We start from the raw sequence: 10,000 nt of genomic DNA, 5'->3' as shown, positions 1-10,000 counted from the left end.
TAGCTGTTTTACATAGCTTGGTGTATTTCTTTTTCCTTGACAATGGGAGAAAAGTGTTGCACCGTTCCCGGAGGTACTGCAATACCGGGTCGATGCGTGGAGCGGACGGAGCAAGCCCCATTTCCGACTCCCTGTTCGAAAAATCCATTTAATATGTAGTCCCCCGATGGGGGACGTATCAGATATTAAACTGATAAGAACAGATACTACACTTGATCTGAGCCAAAAGGCCGAGAAGCGATAACCCACAAATTGACCCCTGCACCCGCCGGGCCCCCGGGGCCTCGGCAGACCTCATCGGTTTGGCAAAAGTTGGCTCCTCCTCACCCAACGCTTCCCTGGTGACAGGCGGGTGTGTTTTTTTTTAAAAGTCGCTAATGCGTCGTTAGGTCACTAGCTCTTTAATCCTAGTGCGACTATTTGTTCAATGCCCGGCAAATACACCAGTCATCGTCGGGCTTGAACTCAATTGCCCGAGCGACTACTTTGAGTGGAAAAAATACGCCGGTCGGTCAGCCGGCTTCAAGTCAAACGCCTGAGCAAAAAGTCTCGGCGTCATCTCTGTCAATTTCTCTTGAAACAAGATACCGGGCTCTGCCAGAAGCAAAGCCCTTCCAAAAATACGTTGAACTCGTAAGTGTTCCTCTCCACGGAAGTCTTTAGTAAAAGGCGAAAGGCTTGTGCGTAATGAAGAGAAACCAGAGTCGTATGGAAGTCAGAGGTCGGGGCCCGAGACACACACGGTGCACTCTAGGCCGGGTCCCCGCGGGTGGTCCCCGAACCCACTCTTCCAAGTTTTCGAGGGCTGTGGGTAAAAAGTCACAGACAGACAGACAGACAGACAGACAGACAGACAGACAGACAGACAGACAGACAGACAGATAGATAGATAGATAGACAATCCTGGTGAAGTGATTGTATTTTTGGGGGGGGGCTCAAAAACACACACACACACACAATCCTGGTGAAGTGATTGTATTTTTTTGGGGGGGCTCAAAACACACACACACACACACACACACACACACACACACACACACACACACACACACACACACACACACACACACTCTCCTGGCCAATGTTTTTTTTTTTTTTTTTTTTTTTTTTAAGTAAAATGGCGGGAAAACGGGGGACCCCCATGAAGGGGGCTTCGCACTTGTTTCAGTTTGGATGATTCTTCTTTTTCATTCCTTCTCTTCTTCTGCTAGCTGTTTTACATAGCTTGGTGTATTTCTTTTTCCTTGACAATGGGAGAAAAGTGTTGCACCGTTCCCGGAGGTACTGCAATACCGGGTCGATGCGTGGAGCGGACGGAGCAAGCCCCATTTCCGACTCCCTGTTCGAAAAATCCATTTAATATGTAGTCCCCCGATGGGGGACGTATCAGATATTAAACTGATAAGAACAGATTTTTTTTTTACAAAATATATTTATTACTTTCTATGCCGTTCAATACAAAACCATATATTCCAATCAAAATCATAACTAGGCATTTATAATAATTACACAAACCAAAAACCCTTAAACAAAGACCCAGGAAAACATCTTCCCTCCCCTTCTCACCTACAAACCAAACCCATACTAACAACAAAAAAATCCAAATAAACTCACCCCATCCTCCCGACCGACGGGGACGCCTCCTCCACTCCTGACGCTCCTCCGTCGGCCACCATCCCCTCTCCCCTGGATACAGAATCAGTGCCCGGCACAAGCGAACACTCTGTCTTGTGCCCCCCACTTAAATCTATCACCCCGCCCTCCTCCTGACTCTGGCCCGAGCACCCCATGCCCTCAAACAAAAAATTACCACCTTCCTCCGTCCCCCAACCCTGGGCAATGCCTGGAAGGTCCAGCTCAGCCAGGGGTGTAAAAGAGCATGAAGAGGAGGGAGCCCATGAGGGCCCCGCATCCTCTCCCCCCTGCCCTACCCCCCCCTTACCAGCCTTCCTCCTCCTGCTGTCCTTACGCTCCCACTTTTTAGGTCTTTTTATCGGTGGAGGGCGCAGCCAGGGAACATCCCTATCTGCGTCCGTCAGCCCCCCACCGCGTCATTCACCGTGTCCGTCAGCCCCCTACCATCTCCCTCAGCTCCTCTACTCGTGATCTTACCTCTTTACTGTCCCCCCACTCCTTTACTCCCTCTCCTTCTGGTCCCGCCACCACTGCCTTCTCTGTCTCCTCTCTTTCTCTCTCTTTCTCTTCCACCGCCGTCTTCCCTGTCTCCTCCCTCTCTATTGCCTTCTCCGTCCCCTTCTTCTCCACCACCGTCTTCTCCAGCCCCTCCACCCTCCTGTCTCTTTCCTCCTCCTGCTCCTCCTCTCCTTCAGCCTTCCGTCCTTCTGGTTCCACCAAGTCCATTTCTTTCTTTCTCTCTTCTCCCGCTGCCGCTCTTTCCTTCTCCTCCCGCACTGTGTCCTTTTCCTCCGTGCCTTTTCTTTCCTCTTGTTCCTCTCCTCTTCTTCCCCATCCTCCGCTCTCGCTCCCCCCCCTGCTGCAGACGCGTATGACCTCTGACGCGCCGGGCATTCACGCCACAGGTGCGTCAGCATGCCACACCCGTGACATGCCTTCGGCGCGTCACAGTCCCTCGCCTCGTGCTCCGTAGATCCACAATACCTACACTTCTTTGTGCTGCACGAGGCGAGGATATGACCATAGGCCATACAACGCCTGCAGAACGGAGGCTGACGGGCATAATGCAACGTCCCCCGGTCAGCCCCCAGGGAGAACATCGCCGGAGGATGGAGGTATCCACCCAATCCATTTGGGTCCTCTCTTAGGAGGGCCTGGAAACCCCTCCTCCCGGTCCAAAAGCCCAGGGAATCTTTGAGGTGCCTTCCTGAGGAGACACCATCCATGTATCTCCCCAGAAAGGCCCTCACCTCCTCGTCCTTAACGTAAGGGTTGTAAATGTTCACGTTAACCACTCGGAAATTGCTCCTCGCCAAGCTAGTCACCACGTAATGGGACATCGGCTTCTCCTTTTCCACTTCTCTCACCTTTCTGAGAATCTCGTCGTGCTTTTTTCTCCGTATGCAATGCCACATCATATGCACCCTCTAATGGGTTTTCTTGTAGGCAGAACACTTCCTCCACCTTCAGCCCAAGGATACCGATCAGGATAGTCCTCCCAAAAGCGTCTCTGTCCAGTGGATCCATCGCCTTATCCCTCCAGGAAAAGCGCACCGTATTCGCCAGCCCCATCCTAGGGACTGGCCTCCCTGTAGTATTTTGCGCCATCTCCGCAAGGAGCTTGGCGCACTCTCCTCCGCTCCTGCTTTTCCTCCAAAAAAGTAAAAACTGAAAAGAGCGGCAAAATACACCAACCGTTTCTCAAAAAACCAAAAACAACAAACTTTCCTCCCTCCTGCCTTCCTTCGACCTTTTGGCTCAGCGGGCTTTGGGGCACCTCGGTACCAAGCTTGATCTGAGCCAAAAGGCCGAAAGCGATAACCCACAAATTGACCCCTGCACCCGCCCGGTCCCCGGGGGCCTCGGCAGACCTCATCGGTTTGGCAAAAGTTGGCTCCTCCTCACCCAACGCTTCCCTGGTGACAGGCGGGTGTGTTTTTTTTTAAAAGTCGCTAATGCGTCGTTAGGTCACTAGCTCTTTAATCCTAGTGCGACTATTTGTTCAATGCCCGGCAAATACACCAGTCATCGTCGGGCTTGAACTCAATTGCCCGAGCGACTACTTTGAGTGGAAAAAATACGCCGGTCGGTCAGCCGGCTTCAAGTCAAACGCCTGAGCAAAAGTCTCGGCGTCATCTCTGTCAATTTCTCTTGAAACAAGATACCGGGCTCTGCCAGAAGCAAAGCCCTTCCAAAAATACGTTGAACTCGTAAGTGTTCCTCTCCACGGAAGTCTTTAGTAAAAGGCGAAAGGCTTGTGCGTAATGAAGAGAAACCAGAGTCGTATGGAAGTCAGAGGTCGGGGCCCGAGACACACACGGTGCACTCTAGGCCGGGTCCCCGCGGGTGGTCCCCGAACCCACTCTTCCAAGTTTTCGAGGGCTGTGGGTAAAAAGTCACAGACAGACAGACAGACAGACAGACAGACAGACAGACAGACAGACAGACAGACAGACAGACAGACAGATAGATAGATAGATAGACAATCCTGGTGAAGTGATTGTATTTTTGGGGGGGCTCAAAAACACACACACACACACAATCCTGGTGAAGTGATTGTATTTTTTTGGGGGGGGCTCAAAACACACACACACACACACACACACACACACACACACACACACACACACACACACACACACACACACACACACTCTCCTGGCCAATGTTTTTTTTTTTTTTTTTTTTTTTTTAAGTAAAATGGCGGGAAAACGGGGGACCCCCATGAAGGGGGCTTCGCACTTGTTTCAGTTTGGATGATTCTTCTTTTTCATTCCTTCTCTTCTTCTGCTAGCTGTTTTACATAGCTTGGTGTATTTCTTTTTCCTTGACAATGGGAGAAAAGTGTTGCACCGTTCCCGGAGGTACTGCAATACCGGGTCGATGCGTGGAGCGGACGGAGCAAGCCCCATTTCCGACTCCCTGTTCGAAAAATCCATTTAATATGTAGTCCCCCCCGATGGGGGACGTATCAGATATTAAACTGATAAGAACAGATTTTTTTTTTTACAAAATATATTTATTACTTTCTATGCCGTTCAATACAAAACCATATATTCCAATCAAAATCATAACTAGGCATTTATAATAATTACACAAACCAAAAACCCTTAAACAAAGACCCAGGAAAACATCTTCCCTCCCCTTCTCACCTACAAACCAAACCCATACTAACAACAAAAAAATCCAAATAAACTCACCCCATCCTCCCGACCGACGGGGACGCCTCCTCCACTCCTGACGCTCCTCCGTCGGCCACCATCCCCTCTCCCCTGGATACAGAATCAGTGCCCGGCACAAGCGAACACTCTGTCTTGTGCCCCCCACTTAAATCTATCACCCCGCCCTCCTCCTGACTCTGGCCCGAGCACCCCATGCCCTCAAACAAAAAATTACCACCTTCCTCCGTCCCCCAACCCTGGGCAATGCCTGGAAGGTCCAGCTCAGCCAGGGGTGTAAAGAGCATGAAGAGGAGGGAGCCCATGAGGGCCCCGCATCCTCTCCCCCTGCCCTACCCCCCCTTACCAGCCTTCCTCCTCCTGCTGTCCTTACGCTCCCACTTTTTAGGTCTTTTTATCGGTGGAGGGCGCAGCCAGGAACATCCCTATCTGCGTCCGTCAGCCCCCCCACCGCGTCATTCACCGTGTCCGTCAGCCCCCCTACCATCTCCCTCAGCTCCTCTACTCGTGATCTTACCTCTTTACTGTCCCCCCACTCCTTTACTCCCTCTCCTTCTGGTCCCGCCACCACTGCCTTCTCTGTCTCCTCTCTTTCTCTCTCTTTCTCTTCCACCGCCGTCTTCCCTGTCTCCTCCCTCTCTATTGCCTTCTCCGTCCCCTTCTTCTCCACCACCGTCTTCTCCAGCCCCTCCACCCTCCTGTCTCTTTCCTCCTCCTGCTCCTCCTCTCCTTCAGCCTTCCGTCCTTCTGGTTCCACCAAGTCCATTTCTTTCTTTCTCTCTTCTCCCGCTGCCGCTCTTTCCTTCTCCTCCCGCACTGTGTCCTTTTCCTCCGTGCCTTTTCTTTCCTCTTGTTCCTCTCCTCTTCTTCCCCCATCCTCCGCTCTCGCTCCCCCCCCCTGCTGCAGACGCGTATGACCTCTGACGCGCCGGGCATTCACGCCACAGGTGCGTCAGCATGCCACACCCGTGACATGCCTTCGGCGCGTCACAGTCCCTCGCCTCGTGCTCCGTAGATCCACAATACCTACACTTCTTTGTGCTGCACGAGGCGAGGATATGACCATAGGCCATACAACGCCTGCAGAACGGAGGCTGACGGGCATAATGCAACGTCCCCCGGTCAGCCCCCAGGGAGAACATCGCCGGAGGATGGAGGTATCCACCCAATCCATTTGGGTCCTCTCTTAGGAGGGCCTGGGAAACCCCTCCTCCCGGTCCAAAAGCCCAGGGAATCTTTGAGGTGCCTTCCTGAGGAGACACCATCCATGTATCTCCCCAGAAAGGCCCCCACCTCCTCGTCCTTAACGTAAGGGTTGTAAATGTTCACGTTAACCACTCGGAAATTGCTCCTCGCCAAGCTAGTCACCACGTAATGGGACATCGGCTTCTCCTTTTCCACTTCTCTCACCTTTCTGAGAATCTCGTCGTGCTTTTTCTCCGTATGCAATGCCACATCATATGCACCCTCTAATGGGTTTTCTTGTAGGCAGAACACTTCCTCCACCTTCAGCCCAAGGATACCGATCAGGATAGTCCTCCCAAAAGCGTCTCTGTCCAGTGGATCCATCGCCTTATCCCTCCAGGAAAAGCGCACCGTATTCGCCAGCCCCATCCTAGGGACTGGCCTCCCTGTAGTATTTTGCGCCATCTCCGCAAGGAGCTTGGCGCACTCTCCTCCGCTCCTGCTTTTCCTCCAAAAAAGTAAAAACTGAAAAGAGCGGCAAAATACACCAACCGTTTCTCAAAAAACCAAAAACAACAAACTTTCCTCCCTCCTGCCTTCCTTCGACCTTTTGGCTCAGCGGGCTTTGGGGCACCTCGGTACCAAGCTTGATCTGAGCCAAAAGGCCGAGAAGCGATAACCCACAAATTGACCCCTGCACCCGCCCGGGTCCCCGGGGGCCTCGGCAGACCTCATCGGTTTGGCAAAAGTTGGCTCCTCCTCACCCAACGCTTCCCTGGTGACAGGCGGGTGTGTTTTTTTTTAAAAGTCGCTAATGCGTCGTTAGGTCACTAGCTCTTTAATCCTAGTGCGACTATTTGTTCAATGCCCGGCAAATACACCAGTCATCGTCGGGCTTGAACTCAATTGCCCGAGCGACTACTTTGAGTGGAAAAAATACGCCGGTCGGTCAGCCGGCTTCAAGTCAAACGCCTGAGCAAAAAGTCTCGGCGTCATCTCTGTCAATTTCTCTTGAAACAAGATACCGGGCTCTGCCAGAAGCAAAGCCCTTCCAAAAATACGTTGAACTCGTAAGTGTTCCTCTCCACGGAAGTCTTTAGTAAAAGGCGAAAGGCTTGTGCGTAATGAAGAGAAACCAGAGTCGTATGGAAGTCAGAGGTCGGGGCCCGAGACACACACGGTGCACTCTAGGCCGGGTCCCCGCGGGTGGTCCCCGAACCCACTCTTCCAAGTTTTCGAGGGCTGTGGGTAAAAAGTCACAGACAGACAGACAGACAGACAGACAGACAGACAGACAGACAGACAGACAGACAGACAGACAGACAGATAGATAGATAGATAGACAATCCTGGTGAAGTGATTGTATTTTTTGGGGGGGGCTCAAAAACACACACACACACACAATCCTGGTGAAGTGATTGTATTTTTGGGGGGGCTCAAAAACACACACACACACACACACACACACACACACACACACACACACACACACACACACACACACACACACACACTCTCCTGGCCAATGTTTTTTTTTTTTTTTTTTTTTTTTTTAAGTAAAATGGCGGGAAAACGGGGACCCCCATGAAGGGGGCTTCGCACTTGTTTCAGTTTGGATGATTCTTCTTTTTCATTCCTTCTCTTCTTCTGCTAGCTGTTTTACATAGCTTGGTGTATTTCTTTTCCTTGACAATGGGAGAAAAGTGTTGCACCGTTCCCGGAGGTACTGCAATACCGGGTCGATGCGTGGAGCGGACGGAGCAAGCCCCATTTCCGACTCCCTGTTCGAAAAATCCATTTAATATGTAGTCCCCCGATGGGGACGTATCAGATATTAAACTGATAAGAACAGATACTACACTTGATCTGAGCCAAAAGGCCGAGAGCGATAACCCACAAATTGACCCCTGCACCCGCCGGGCCCCGGGGGCCTCGGCAGACCTCATCGGTTTGGCAAAAGTTGGCTCCTCCTCACCCAACGCTTCCCCTGGTGACAGGCGGGTGTGTTTTTTTTTAAAAGTCGCTAATGCGTCGTTAGGTCACTAGCTCTTTAATCCTAGTGCGACTATTTGTTCAATGCCCGGCAAATACACCAGTCATCGTCGGGCTTGAACTCAATTGCCCGAGCGACTACTTTGAGTGGAAAAAATACGCCGGTCGGTCAGCCGGCTTCAAGTCAAACGCCTGAGCAAAAAGTCTCGGCGTCATCTCTGTCAATTTCTCTTGAAACAAGATACCGGGCTCTGCCAGAAGCAAAGCCCTTCCAAAAATACGTTGAACTCGTAAGTGTTCCTCTCCACGGAAGTCTTTAGTAAAAGGCGAAAGGCTTGTGCGTAATGAAGAGAAACCAGAGTCGTATGGAAGTCAGAGGTCGGGGCCCGAGACACACACGGTGCACTCTAGGCCGGGTCCCCGCGGGTGGTCCCCGAACCCACTCTTCCAAGTTTTCGAGGGCTGTGGGTAAAAAGTCACAGACAGACAGACAGACAGACAGACAGACAGACAGACAGACAGACAGACAGACAGACAGACAGACAGATAGATAGATAGATAGACAATCCTGGTGAAGTGATTGTATTTTTGGGGGGGGGCTCAAAAACACACACACACACACAATCCTGGTGAAGTGATTGTATTTTTTTGGGGGGGGGCTCAAAAACACACACACACACACACACACACACACACACACACACACACACACACACACACACACACACACACACACACACTCTCCTGGCCAATGTTATTTTTTTTTTTTTTTTTTTTTTTTAAGTAAAATGGCGGGAAAACGGGGGACCCCCATGAAGGGGGCTTCGCACTTGTTTCAGTTTGGATGATTCTTCTTTTTTCATTCCTTCTCTTCTTCTGCTAGCTGTTTTACATAGCTTGGTGTATTTCTTTTTCCTTGACAATGGGAGAAAAGTGTTGCACCGTTCCGGAGGTACTGCAATACCGGGTCGATGCGTGGAGCGGACGGAGCAAGCCCCATTTCCGACTCCCTGTTCGAAAAATCCATTTAATATGTAGTCCCCCGATGGGGGACGTATCAGATATTAAACTGATAAGAACAGATTTTTTTTTTTTTTTTTACAAAATATATTTATTACATTCAAGCCTTTCAATACAAAACCATATATCAATCAAAAATCATAACTAGGCATTTATAAACTACAACACAAACACTAAAACCCCAAAACAAAAACTCGTCTTCCCTGCCCTTCCCACCTACAAACCAAAACCCATACCCACATCAAATACCCAAAGAAACTCACCCTATACTCCCGACCGACGGGGACGCCTCCTCCACTCCTGACGCTCCACCGTCGGCCACCATCCCCTCTCCCCTGGAAACAAAATCAATATCCGGCACACCCACACTCTGTGCCTTGTGCCCCCACTCAAATCCACCACCCCCTCCCGACTCCGGCCCGGGGACCCCATGCCCCTAAACAGGGAGCTTAAACCTCCCCTCCATCGCCCAATCCTGGGCCATTCCTGTGAGGTCCAGCTCAGATAGGGGTGTAAAGGAGAAGGAAGAGGGAGCCCACGAGGGCCCTGCAACCTCCCCCTCCCCTCCCCCTGATCTGCCCTCCCCCTCTTTTACCACCTTTCCTCCTTGAGCGCTCCCCCCTTTTTAGTCCTTTTAAGTGGTGGAGTAAAAGGCAAAACGTTCTCATAACTTGCCTCCTTCTCCACCTCTACCCGTGGTTCCCCTTTTTACTGCCCCCCCTCCTTCACTCCCTCTCCCTCTGGTCCCGCCACCACTGCCTTCTCTGTCTCCTCCCCTTCAGTCTCCTTCCTCTCCACCTCCGTCTTCCCTGTCTCCTCCTTCTCTGTTCCCTTCTCCAGCTCCTTCTCCACCGCCGTCTTCTCCGACCCCTCCACTCTCTTATCTCCTTCCTCCTCCTGCTCCTTCTCTCCTTCAGCCTCCTGCTCCTCCTCTCCTTCAGCCTCCCGCCCCTCCGATTCCACCATGTCCACTTCTTCCTTTTCCTCTT

The 10,000-nt window shown here is 51.4% G+C and overlaps 6 non-coding genes and 3 pseudogenes across 6 annotated transcripts; all 9 read right to left on the bottom strand.

Moving 5' to 3' along the window:
- Positions 1 to 51: 51 nt before the first annotated feature.
- Positions 52 to 242, bottom strand: LOC123740599 (U2 spliceosomal RNA). The gene has a single exon (XR_006768476.1). It is a non-coding gene; the product is annotated as a U2 spliceosomal RNA (small nuclear RNA).
- Positions 243 to 590: 348 nt separating this feature from the next.
- On the bottom strand, positions 591 to 707 carry LOC123740445 (U5 spliceosomal RNA). The gene has a single exon (XR_006768336.1). It is a non-coding gene; the product is annotated as a U5 spliceosomal RNA (small nuclear RNA).
- A 552-nt stretch (positions 708 to 1,259) lies between these two features.
- On the bottom strand, positions 1,260 to 1,433 carry LOC123740348 (uncharacterized; annotated as a pseudogene).
- A 2,369-nt stretch (positions 1,434 to 3,802) lies between these two features.
- LOC123740444 (U5 spliceosomal RNA) lies at positions 3,803 to 3,919 on the bottom strand. The gene has a single exon (XR_006768335.1). It is a non-coding gene; the product is annotated as a U5 spliceosomal RNA (small nuclear RNA).
- A 558-nt stretch (positions 3,920 to 4,477) lies between these two features.
- LOC123740382 (uncharacterized) lies at positions 4,478 to 4,654 on the bottom strand (annotated as a pseudogene).
- A 2,372-nt stretch (positions 4,655 to 7,026) lies between these two features.
- LOC123740443 (U5 spliceosomal RNA) lies at positions 7,027 to 7,143 on the bottom strand. The gene has a single exon (XR_006768334.1). It is a non-coding gene; the product is annotated as a U5 spliceosomal RNA (small nuclear RNA).
- A 557-nt stretch (positions 7,144 to 7,700) lies between these two features.
- LOC123740608 (U2 spliceosomal RNA) lies at positions 7,701 to 7,891 on the bottom strand. Its single transcript, XR_006768484.1, has one exon. It is a non-coding gene; the product is annotated as a U2 spliceosomal RNA (small nuclear RNA).
- A 347-nt stretch (positions 7,892 to 8,238) lies between these two features.
- LOC123740442 (U5 spliceosomal RNA) lies at positions 8,239 to 8,355 on the bottom strand. Its single transcript, XR_006768333.1, has one exon. It is a non-coding gene; the product is annotated as a U5 spliceosomal RNA (small nuclear RNA).
- Positions 8,356 to 8,922: 567 nt separating this feature from the next.
- Positions 8,923 to 9,102, bottom strand: LOC123740384 (uncharacterized; annotated as a pseudogene).
- Between the last annotated feature and the right edge of the window lie 898 nt (positions 9,103 to 10,000).

Source organism: Salmo salar, unplaced genomic scaffold, assembly GCF_905237065.1.
Source record: "Salmo salar unplaced genomic scaffold, Ssal_v3.1, whole genome shotgun sequence".
Taxonomy (NCBI): Eukaryota; Metazoa; Chordata; class Actinopteri; order Salmoniformes; family Salmonidae; genus Salmo; species Salmo salar.
Note: the sequence above shows the minus strand (reverse complement) of the source record. Positions and strands in the feature narration are given on the sequence as shown.